The sequence below is a fragment of the Macaca nemestrina genome, chromosome 15 (genome assembly GCF_043159975.1).
Source record: "Macaca nemestrina isolate mMacNem1 chromosome 15, mMacNem.hap1, whole genome shotgun sequence".
NCBI classification, from domain to species: domain Eukaryota; kingdom Metazoa; phylum Chordata; class Mammalia; order Primates; family Cercopithecidae; genus Macaca; species Macaca nemestrina.
This window is the reverse complement of record NC_092139.1, coordinates 94,565,918-94,578,597: the sequence shown is the minus strand read 5'-3', so window position 1 is coordinate 94,578,597 and position 12,680 is coordinate 94,565,918. Positions and strand designations below refer to the sequence as shown.

Below are 12,680 nucleotides of genomic sequence, written 5' to 3'. Positions count from 1 at the left end.
TTCCTTTCTTTGCTTGTTTACTGTGATACAGCGTGGCAAGCCCCCGACATGTGACCAGGTACACAGGAGCCACTCAGCACATGTCTCAGGATGGTGACCGCTGAGGAATAAGAGGTCAGGGCACTGGCACAGGCCAAACACCAGACATACATTTGCCCATCGATTCTCTCAGCACCCCTGCAATCTGGGCATGTTTGCTACTGTTTATGGATAACACTAAGGCTCAAAAACTGGAAGTTACTTTCCAAAATTCTCCGGGCCTCCCTTACTCCAAAGCCCTGGCTCTTCCTGCCACACTGTTCAGAGGAAAGATCTGAGGACAAGACTGGAAATGTGAAAAAGAAATGATAGTACAGGTTGCTGACCAACATGCTTTGCAGAATGCTCCCTGTAAACTATGAGCCCATTAGTGGAAAAGGAGATGTTTTGGCTCCTATCCTGAGCATTCTAAGGTTTAGGATTCTAGCAACACTCTGACTGTCCTGACAAAACAGTCAGAGATAAAGTTAAGGCTCCATCCACCTGGATAGCCCTCACCGAATCACGTATGAGTGACAACTGAAAACAGTAATTAGTGTTTACTAGGTACCAAGAACTGTTCACCATATTTTACTTGAATTGATTTCATCTTTCTAAGAACTCCAGAAGTTATCACCATTGTTTTACAGATGAGGAAACTGAGACACAGAGAGATTACACAGCCTGTGTGTAATCAAGTGGTCCTGCTGCTGAGATGCTGGTATGGCAGTTTCTGAACCCTGGTGCTTAGGGCTAGAGCCCAATGCCTTCACCTTCGTGAAATATCATCTCAAATGCACACCAGAAGGAAACTGATTGAGTGAATTAGGGAGTGTCCACCTAATGGAATACTACACAGTCATCAAAAGTGCTAATAGTTGTTAATATATAGAAAAATGTAGAATGAAAATGTCAGATACAAAATTACACATTGTATTATTTTATTGATATCTAAAATTGTCAAGGACAGACTGAAGAAGGATAGTCTGAATAAGTTCAGCTATCCATCCATTCATTCATCTAACCATTCACCCATCCACCCATCCACTCACCCATTCATCCACCCCTTCATCCATCCAGCTATTCATTCATCCAGCCAGCCAGCCAATCATCCACCCATTCACCCATATGCTCATCTATCTATTCATCCACTCACCCATTCATTCATCCAAACATCCACCCATTCATCTGTCTATCCACCCAACTACCCATTTATCTATCCATCCATCCACCCATTTATTCATCCATCCAACCACCTATTCACACAACCATCTATTCATCTATTCATTCACCCACTTATCCATCCATCTCTCCATTCATTCATTCTTTCATTCATTCATTCATCCATTCATCAGTCAGTCTAGCCATCTAGCCATCCAGCCTTTCATCCACTTTCTCTTCAACCCATCCACTCATTCATCCGTTCATTCAACAAGTATTTATTGAGTGCTTCCTTATATCTGCTGCCCATGAGGTGACAAACGGGACTCTATAGTTGATGAACCACACAGTGGTAGTCTCTGCCCACCTGAAGTATGCTGCCTACTCAGGCAGACTGCAGCCAACCAATGTCACATATAGATGGTTGATGGTGATTGTCACCTGTGTGATGTGTCGCAGGGACTATGGCATCAAATGACAGAGGCGCAATTCTAAACTTGAATGGGAATGCAGGCAGGAAGGGCTCCTAGGAGGAAGTGATGTTTGAGTTGCACCCTGAAGAATGAGCAGGAGTCAGCTAGGGGCAGAGTAGAGAAGAAAGTGCTCTGGGCAGAAGAAGGCACAGCAATGTTCAAAGGCTCTGAAAGGGGAGAGGACCAGCCCACTCCAGGGACAGAGGAAAAGCCAGCACAGCTGGAGTGGGGAGCAAGAGGCGGTCGGGGAATCATTCTTCCTGGAGTCTGAGATTAACAGTAATTTTTTTCTTCCTGTCTTTGTAATGAGTATGCATTTCTTTAATAATAAGAAAAAAGGTTTAAAGAGGGTTAAAATAAAGAATGAGGCTTCCTGAGGAAGACATAGAATACACAGGACAAGGTTGTCATTACAGGAAAGAGACTGGGGCCAGAAACAGAGCTGGGGCTAGCGAGGAAGCCAAAGACTCGCCGCTACCGACCCCCACTCCAGCCTCCCTTCCATGCTGGGCTTTCCTCTTGGGGGATTTAGGCAGGGAAAACAGGGAGGGGGCTGTGTTGGGAGAGTCTGGCATGAGGAATAGATATTAATGTCGCAGGAGGGGGAGCTGAGGGGAAAGCAGACTATTAAAATTCTGTAGTCCTGAAAAATACATAAGTCTAAAATAAGACTAATGAGACATTTACTGGTGTGGTTGCCTTGCATTAATGACCCTGCTGAGGATAAGATCGCAGAAGGCTTTCAATGTAATTACCAGGCTAATGATTAGCTGTGACATCACTGGAGACTAAGACACAGGCCTTGTTTTGGACTGCTTTCAAAGTCAGGATGCCGCTGACCGCCTTGCTGTCTGAGCAATCTCGGGGTGCCTGCACTCCACCCCTCTGTCCCTTCCTCCCGCGGCTGCGGCTGCTGGCCTCCAGCCAGCATGCCCCCACACTCCCCTCCTTACCTTGCATGCCTGCATTCCTGAACATTTTAAGAAGGCCTCTGGGACCAGGAACTTCAAGCAGCAATTTGTCAGCACGGTTGGGAATGGGGATTGGATGCCTGGAAAAGTGGAATGTCTAGAAAGAATCTTTAATGAACAAGTGATACATTAACTGATGAATGCTCTCAAAACCCTTCTGCCCCATGAGACTCAGGAAAGACCAGCAGACAGCATAGAAGGCTTCATCTCAGAGAACCACTGGCTCTGAGTCTACCAGCCCACCCATTTGAACAGATGGGCAACGCTGAGGCTCAGAGAAGACAACTAGCTCCCTGAACATTACTCAGCAAGCCTTAGATTCTCCATGTGGATTATAGCAAAATACAAGAAGGGAGTGACAATCTTATTCAGTCCTCCCTCTTCTGGAATCCACAGCTCTCGAAATTGCTTATTGCATCCGCTTGTCATAAAAACACAGAATAAGCTCTAATTAACTGTTAATTAGAGAGAATTAGGGAGAACAGCCTGGACAATGGCATGGAGATGGGAAGGACTCATCGAGGCTAGCTGCTGTATTGCTGAGGAGTTAAATGTTTATTTTATAGACGCCAGGGATACAGGGAAGAGGCAAAACCTAGGGATATGGTTCCTGGTCTTTGGACTAGCTGAAAGCATTCGGGACACACAGATCTTCACAAACAGCAGCACATCCTCTTTCTTGAGAATCTATCCAGAATCATGTTGCAGGAAACATCAAGCCATCAAGGGGAGGAATGATGGAGTAAGAAACTTGGGGGAAGCAGAAGAAAGTCCAGTGCAGGGTAGGGAATGGTATGGAATAAGAGATTCGGAACCAGGACTCTGAAAAGTTAAGTAATTTTGGAGCTCCCCTTTGTATGGGTTTGGCACAGAACTATGCAATGGTGGCTTAAAGGTCATTTAGATCTGGATAAGAAGTTTCCATTGAAACAGCTTCCAGAGTGCAGGGGACTGGATCACTGGGGGATTGAGCTAGGGGCAGGGGAGAATGGGAGGTCAAAAGCAGGGAAATTCAGAGAATCCCCTGCAGTAACACTGAAGTATCTGCAGATAGCAGGGTGCATAATGATGCATGATAAATATCTGTTTCCTTTCCGAGCCCCCAGAAACTCATATTCTGGAATCCACCCCTCCTAGGCTCGCGTGCATCACCAGTGCTCTTGCACATCCAGAAGAGCATAGAGTTTGGGGAGGTGGGGTCATCTAGAAGGATGGAGAGAGAAAATAGGGTTGGACACAGCCTCCCTCCCACCAATTTACAGAGGAAGAAACTATAGTCCAGACTGAGCCATGACTGGCCAAAGATCACACACCCATGTGTTCCCTCTCCAGCCTACTGATTCTCTATTCCACAGGTTAATTCCTTTCTTCTTGTATTTCCATTTTAGCAATTCCAAGATGGCAGGTTTAACAGGCAATTCCACTTAGAAACTGAACTAGAAGAGGAGGGGACATCTTAAGCCGTCACTATAAGTGCACAATCAGCTGCTCTATTTGCTGGGACAGATCATAATAAGATAAATATGAGGTGAGCAAAGGAAAGCTGTTTTTCCTTGAGACTTGATTGTGTCAGTACTTAGCAGAGGCAGTTATGAGGCCACGCATGGATTACAGGGAGAGAATAAATCCCATGCCAACAGACACTGATACATACCCCAGGCTTACAGATATGGAGGGCAACCCCATTCCTCTGAAACTCAGGTCAGATCCATAGCAGAGGTTTGCCTTTCTTGGATCATGCCAACCATTTGGGTGGCACCATCTACTTCTACCACCCACCACCGGCTGCTCCCAGATCCCTCTCAACCTTCAAGACCACCTCAAAGTGTCAAAGCCAGAGACATGAGCATTCAAGTCCTGATTCTGTCCCTCCTCACCCAGGTAGCTTTGAAAAGGTGAGTTAAGCCTTTACTGTGGTTTCAGTGTTGACTTTTAACCACTGGTTCTCAGTTTTCTCATCCTTAAAATGGCCATAGCAACTGCTGTAGGTGCCTCGAGGCATTGGCTGCACCAGATGAAACTGGAGGTGTCTTTCAAAGTCTGGGATTTCTTTTCTCATTTTAACTCATCTTTGAGTCTCTGCTCCCAAGATAAGCAAACATATTTCCCTGAAGACAATATGATCAGATTTGACTTCAAATGATCTGAGGTCCACCACTTCCAAGCTGTGGGATCCTGGATAAATTCCTGAGTCTGTCCAATTTCATGTCTCCAACTATGGATTAGGTGCAATAGAAGATACTGTCTTGAGTTGTGTTTCCTCAGGAGAAGCTAAGTCTGGAACTGGGGCCAGAGTGAGGACATGAGAAGAGGGTGTGTATGGCGCATCTTATTTAGATGGCAGGAGAGGTGCCCAGGGTACAAAATTTAAAGCAACCCTCAATCCCTGGCACATACAAGTGCAAAGTCAACCCCTGAAAGTGGAAACCTCCTTACATTTTGTGCCCTGAGCGCCTCTTCTGCCTCACCCTAGTCCTGTCCCTGAGGCTCTGATGACTTTTATGCAAGAGATTTCTTTTGGGAGAGCTCTCAGGACAAAAGTTTGTAAAGATGAGGGGAACTGAACAGAGAAGGGGGAAGAAGCTTGGCAAAGTAGTGGTTTCAATTCAGTCCTCACTTCTGCCTGATTCCTGGGAGCTGTGGACCATGAATGACACCAAACTGTTGCCCTCCAGGAAGACAGGGGAGCCCCTATAGTAGTCACTGACTACAGATCATCCCTGAGTGTGCCTAACTCCTCAGGCATTTCTGAGCAAGGTAGTCCTAGAACCAATCTTGGAAAGTAGCTGGAGGAGTCAGCAACCAACACCCATAGTAGCTCAGGGCTGGGTACACCGATCAGTCAAAGAAGATTTGAACAGGGACCAACAATGTAGGCTCTGAGTGCCTTCTCCAGTGGGTGGCTGGAAGGTTAAGGAAGGAAATGGGGACATGGCACATCTTGTTCAGATGGTGCCTAGCAGACTCTCAACTAAGGGTAGTTAATACTACCCTAGACAAAACAGCAGGCTCCATGAAAGCAGACTTCATCCCAGTCTCTGCCACTCTATTCCCAGTTCTTAGTTTAGTGTTGGTCCCATAGTAAGTTCTCATTTGTTCACCAGATGAATGAATTATTGTTACTGGTATCCATTATTACCATCATTACCATTACATTGGCTGAATATGATCATACTAATATATGACAAATAGATTAGACCACTCGTCCCAAACTTGAGGTGAGAAGATGTTTCCAAAGGAAAGATTCTCAAATTTTATTTTGGTTGTTGTTATTTTCTTTTTGGATTTCCAGCTGATGAGTGCTCAAGGCAGCTTCTTAGCCTCCAAAGCTCTGGGATAAGAAGCTACTCTGTGACCTACTCTGCTATGCTGTCTTGAGGTCTCTGGCTCTCCATAGACCCTTGGCCTTGTCAGATCTTTCCCATTAGCTATCTCCAAGCCAGACTCAGGTCATCATGCTCTTTCTCTGGGGCATGGCTGTCCGTGACTCTCAAATTCTGGGCTGAGCCTCAAGACCTTTGTCAAATTCCCTCACAGATGTGCTGGGGTAAGTGATCCACCCGCCTCGGCCTCCCAAAGTGCTGGGATTACAGGCATGAGTCATTGCACCTGGCCAGCTCTCCTTTCAAATGTCACCTCCTCCAGGTAGACCTCCCTGATCTCCACCTAAGCCACTACGGGACCGCACTGTTCCCTGCTCTCTTCCTTAATGCACATTTTGCAGTTACCTATATCCAATTGGCCTGATGGCTTACTTAGGTCTATGAGTTCCATGAAGGCAGGGCTGTGTCTGGCTATTCACTCCTGTACCCCTAGTGCCTGGCACTGAGTAGGTGCCCAATAAACATGTGATGAATTTAGAACTGGCTCTCCTGCAGCTCACTTAAAGTAGGTACCCTAGGTATCTTATTCCTCAGCCTTGTTCAGTGGGTTCTGGTCATCATAATTGCAAACAGATGCCATCCCCCACCTCCCACCATCCTCCTTTACCCTGCCTTCAGCTGTCTGCCGGCTTAGATGCTATATATTTTCAAGGCATTACCCTGTGTGATGTGCATTCACACCACCCTCCGGCAGCTTAATCTTCCCCTCCCCAGCGTCCATTGGCATAATCAACCAGGGGCCTGCCCAGAACCTGCCAAGCTTATATTAATGTTGGCTCAGAGAGAGATTTATTCCTTCCCGGCACAGCTCGGGCTGGTCCTGGCTCAGCTAGGACTCCCCCACCCTTATACCCCTAACTGCACACACATACACACACACACACATACACTCACACACACCCACACACACACGAGCTCCATGTGGAGCCAGTTCTGATTAGTGTTTGGGAGGGGAAGCTTGTTGGCCTCTGCCAAATATAGTCAATCACCCCCAGAGATTTTCAGAACCTCTGCATCATTGTTGGGGCTGGAAACTTGTTTCCTGCTCTGCAAGGGCCACAGGCACATCATGAATATGATCTCACTTGGAGATTTAAGTGCCAACCCTGGGATCAGACAGCTGTGTGATTTGAGTGAGTAATTTACCTGTCTGATCATCAGTTTGCTCATTCATAAAATGGAGATAATATTAGTGGGATAACATCACGAGCTCGCGCTCCCGTGAAAGGTATTGTTTAAAAAGGAGAAACAAAAGAGCCCCCGTCCATGGAAGTGGGAGAGGCATAAGACAGAATGTCTACTCCCACCTCAGTCAGAGACGGAATCAGTCTTAGCCTCTGACCCGTGCAAGCTCCAATCACACAAACCCTGCAGGGAGAAAGAGAAGAGCCTCTGCCTTGAGTCAGGCTGCCACCCTGTTCACCTGCTTCCGTCCTTGCCACCTGTCCCTGAGCTCCAGTCACACAGAACTCTCTATTGATCCCAGGACACACCTCCTTAGCACATGTCCTCTGCCTGGATTTCCCTTCCCCCTATTCTCTGCCCAGGAAACTTATATTCATCCTTCAAAGCCCAGATATAAAACCACCACTTATTGAAATCTTCCCTGCTCCCATCCCTTCCCTCTCACTCCAAGCAGAGATCATTTCCTGGTTTACCACACAACCTCACACAAAGTTCTATTTGAACACTTTCTGTACTTACACCACCAGGATGCGATGTGGCTCTTCCACCAAATGGTGAACGCCTTGCGAACAGCAGTCTTGTCTATCTTCGATTCCCTAGTGCTTAACCTAGTGTCCAGCATGCAGTAGGAAACTTAATCCATGTTTGAATAAATTGTTCTTCGTGCCCCCAGTGTTTAGCTCCAAGACTAGGACATGCTAATTACCTAATGAATGTTTGTGAAAATGACCAACTAATTGTTATTTATCTATCTCTATAGCCCCAGAGCCTAGAACAATAAGTGTTTGAATGAATGAGCTGTGCTCCACATTCCAGGCACTCAGTATGCTTGCTGGACTAGAGTAGGTGCCAAGGAAAGGTTTGCATGAATGTTTACACCCCCGGTGCCGGGTATAGAGTCTAGCTAACTGCTGCAACTGACAAACCCCATGTCCCTTCAGCCCAAGAAGCACAGGTTTATCTTATTTACCTGATGATGCAATGCAGGTTCAGGGCAGCAGAGGATCACAAGTGGGAGAGAAGCTCTGTTCCATTTGTTCATTCAAGAACCCAGGCTCCTGATGATCCGGCAAGTTTCAACAAGTGGCCTTCTAGAGTCACACTGGGTGCGGAAGCCCAGCTGGCAGGTTGGAGAAAGAGTGGGACAATTTTGTGGCTAAGCCAGGGACTAGCCCACATCACTTCTGCTCATGTTTCTTTGGTTAGAATTCAGTCACATGGCCAGAGCTCACTGCAGGGAAAGCCTGGAGATGTAGCTTAACTGTGTGCTCAGGAAAAAGAGGAAATTGATTTGATGAGCAGTGAGTAGTCCTGCAAACTTGTCAATTATCCATAAGTATTTGAGGAATAATATGAAGAGTGAGTTTTTCCTTATCTGGATGCTAGCACAATGTTTGCACGTAGTATACGCTCACTAAATAGTTAAAATAATCCATCTCTGTATCCATGAAAGCCTTACATATTTTCTGGCATGGAGGTGGTACTCAGTAAATGAGTAGATAAAAGGAAGGGAGTAAGGAAGGGAGAGAGGGAGGAAGAAAGAAAGGATGGATTTAATACTTTCATAACAAATGGGTGGATGATGGATACATGAATGGATGAATGGATGAAAGAAAGGAAGGATGAGCAGGATGAAGGAAGGAGGAGGGGAATTAAAAATGAAATGAAATATTTAAGAATGGACAGATAATGGATAGATGAATGGATGAAAGAAAGGGTGGGTGGGAGAAAGGAAGAAAGAAAGGGAGGGAGGGAGGAAGGAAGGATATGTATATAATTTCAGACCCTAATATAGTTCTTCGCACATATTAACTGTTTGGGAAATTGTTACCTTCGTAAACTAGGGTAATGGGTTAGCCCTGCTGACTCAGATTTTCCTGTTAACCTGACACCAGGTCCCATGGATCTGCCCTTGGTCCTGATCCCTTGGTCCACACCAGCCCCCCACCTCATTATACCCTACATAGGGACCTGGCCACCTTCCAGCTTCCAAGTAGGAACGAGGTTACCTCCAGGTTCCCTGGATGTGGTGACTAAAGCTCCAGCAGGAGCTGTGGAAGGCAGGGGGTGGGGAGACAGAGCAGGGTTTTCGATTCAAGGTCTGCTCCCTGCTTGAGTGATCAACATCATTTCCATACTATAATTACATTGCCCAATCCTCTCCTGATTTTACTGCTATCTTGTAAGCCATCCCGGTTGTGAGTAATTTAAAGCTATATGAGATGTCAGACTCCGTGAAACAATCACCCCTCAAAGAAATATGGCCCTAGATCATAATTGATAAGTCCCATTAGGCAATGGGGCCTCTTATTTCCTATTTGGTCTCTTCTGAGATGGCCTTGTTGATTTGTCTAATGCAGACTCTGTCCCCAGCATTGCCGAGGAAGAAAGATTCCTCCAGCTTTTGGGGATGAGGGCTCAGGGGCCCCAAACCAGGCAGGAGATGGAGGTTGGGATTGAGGTAGGGCAGGTGGCCAGAACAGATACATCCTGACTGATTATTCCCTATGGTCTGCCTGATTTTTCTTGCCCAGAGAACTCCTACAAAGGGAGTCTGCTGCTACTGGGGTTCAATAGGATCTGTTCTTGTGAAACTTGGTTAGGATAAAAGGCAAAGGGAGAGCATCTGGCTCTGAGCTCAGAGGTGCTCCCAAGGGGATGCCTCAGAACTCTGCATATGGTCCAGGAGGGGCACATATCTTTGCAAAGCCTACTGCTCCATCAATCCTAATATCCTCATTCTCCAGCCTCTAACCTCTCAGCCTAGAGCTTTAGCTGAGCTAGAGTGTGATGAAATAATTGTGGCTATCTTGTGCTCTTCTTGTACAATTTAGATATGGTTTGCTCAGACATCTCCGCACCCCGTTTCTTCCCTTCTCTCATATTTTCTAAGTTTAGGGGTCAGAGAGCAAAGACTTCTCCTGTTAAGGAAGAAAGCACGCTGGAGTAAAGAGGAAAGAGCACTAAACTGGGAGTCAGGCAATGGAATTCCAGTACCTACCCTGAAGCCAACTTTCTGAGCTGCTTTGAGCAAGTCTCTTCCACTCTCTGGGCCTGGATATCCTCACCTTAAGATAAGGAGTTAGCCTAGAACATATTAAAATTAGGTACCAGTACTTAAAACCGAGAGATCTCACATAAAAGAGGCGTATAGCTCCTCCTATAAATTATTATTAAAATCACCAGTCTCACATTCCATCTGGCCTCAAACAGCTGAAACTGGGTGGTGGCTTCCCTTTTTAGGAGAAGCCTGTACTCTCAAGTTAACCACAATCCCCACCACTCCCTATTGCCTTACAACTTGCTTATGTTATTAACTGGCCCTTGTAAGCTTATGATTGTAATTTCTAGATATCTACTCCCTACTCCAGCTTTGTTAGCTCACAATAAACTCACTCTCACAAAGGAGCCAATGGCTGATAACCATCACCTGTTACGACTCCTTGCCAACACTAATTAACCCTGAGTGGTGCCAATTCAGCACCCTGGACAGATCATTGAAAGAGCTATTGGAGGCAAGTGAGTCCTCCCAGAGCCCACCAAGTCTCACCTTGTGGGCAGCCACTCCCTTGCCTAGAGTGAGAATATGCTGACACCTGGTTCCCTGGAACTTCATCTTGTTACCACCCACCCGCAAATATCCGCAGCTTCTGCTATCTGCCTGATTGATTTGTTTGTAATTCTGTCATTTCTTGTGATCGGGTTGGGAGGGTGGGGGTACAGGGATGAGGTGGGTGATCCTTCTCCAGCAAGACATGTCAAAACTGCCTATCTTTTGGGCGCAACTGCTGTTTCCCAAACGCCATCGTCCATGTTGCTATAAAGAATGACGGATCTGATATCGTATGTTACCGCTGTGCTCTTTCGTTTTTGATATCTGTTTTTCCTTCCAAAATGTGCTGAGTGATTGAGAGGCTGGGGTAGCTTTTTTGAGATGCATCATAAGGCCTCCTTCATGAACAACTTGGCCAGGCAACGTGGATTGGAGATAAGGAAAAATTGTCAAGTACCTCCAAGCTGTTTCGTGCTGGCTTCTCTTTGCAAGTTCCCTCCATGGCGTCCCTCCGGGAGTCCGCAGCTGTCAGAAGGAGATCAGTTGGTGAAGCTGGTTTCAACTCCTTATAGTTACTTAGCCCAGCATTCAAAATCTACCACAATTTTGGACCCTTTGAGTGCCACTCTGTGCCAGGCACTGTGATAAGAACTAGGACATAGGAAAGAATAAATGATGTCTCTGCTCTCATGGAGCTCCTATTCCAGTGGGCAAAGCAGACAATTAAAAGAAAGATATGAAATAGCCAACAGTGGTAAACACTGGGAAGAAAAGTATCTGAGTAAAAAGAGGATGATGGCAGTAGATATTTTCGATTAGAGCCGTCAGGGAAGGCCTCTCTACAAGGTGGCATCTACATAGACCTAGATAAAGTAGATGCTCAGGCTGTGGGGAAGAGCTCTCTGAGTGGAAGGAACAGTCAGTGCCAAGGTCTGGCAGCTAGAATGTGATTGACATGTTTAAGGACTAGAAAGAAGGTCTTTGTGGCTAGAGCAGAGTAAGGGAGAGAAAACAGAAGATGCTGAGGCCAGAGAGCTGGTCCTCTTCATCCACTGCTCCCACTGACATTGGCTTTAAGTACTTTCTTAGGGCTCTGTGCCTGGCAGGGAGGGTCTCCAGAGAAACAGGACCAACGGGATATGTAGACAGAGATGCAGAGGCACACATAGAGAAAGAGATGAAGATACCAATGGAAATAGAGATGGAGATAAAGATGGAGATAATAGAGATAGAGATGGAGATAGATATGGAGATGGAGATGATAGAGATGGAGATAATAGAGATGGAGATTATAGAGACAGAGATGGAGATGATAGAGATGGAGACGGAGATAGAGATGGAGATGAATTGGAGATGATAGGGATAGAGATGGAGATGAAGATGATAGAGATAGAAATGGAAATAGAGGTAGAGATAGAGGTAGATAGAGAGAGATAGAGATAGAGAGATACAATAAGAGACTTATTTTAAGGTATCTGCTCACAAAATTGTGAGGCTAACAAATCCGAAATCTGCAGGACAGAACAGCAGGCTGGAAGTGCTTAGGGAGGAACTGATGCTGCAGTTTTCAGGCAGAATTTCTTCTTCCTCAGAGAAACCTCAGTTCCATTCTTCAGGCCTTTTAACTGATTGAATAGGGCTGGATTATTTAGGATAATCTCCTTATCTAAAGTCAACTGATGGTAGATATTAACCATATCTACAAAATGCCTTTAGAGCAACACCTAGATCACTGTTGGGTTGACTGGGTGTGATAGCCTCACCAGGTTGATCCATGCAACTCCCCACCACAGGAACTTGGAGCTCCCGCACTATTCCCACCACGTGCCTCTGCTGGCGGCATCCTGTCTGTGCACAACTCCAAGCATGTCTCCTACCAGAATGACCAGCATAGTGTCTGACCTAAGATATAGTTATTATTACTTTGCCAGTCACC

The 12,680-nt window shown here is 46.0% G+C and overlaps 1 long non-coding RNA gene across 1 annotated transcript; it reads right to left on the bottom strand.

Annotated features, from left to right (window-relative positions):
• Positions 1-1,153: 1,153 nt before the first annotated feature.
• On the bottom strand, positions 1,154-10,446 carry LOC112429186 (uncharacterized). Its single transcript, XR_011614427.1, has 3 exons — positions 10,193-10,446; positions 8,162-8,311; positions 1,154-2,703 (listed from the first exon to the last, which is right to left on the bottom strand). It is a non-coding gene; the product is annotated as an uncharacterized lncRNA (long non-coding RNA).
• Positions 10,447-12,680: the final 2,234 nt, after the last annotated feature.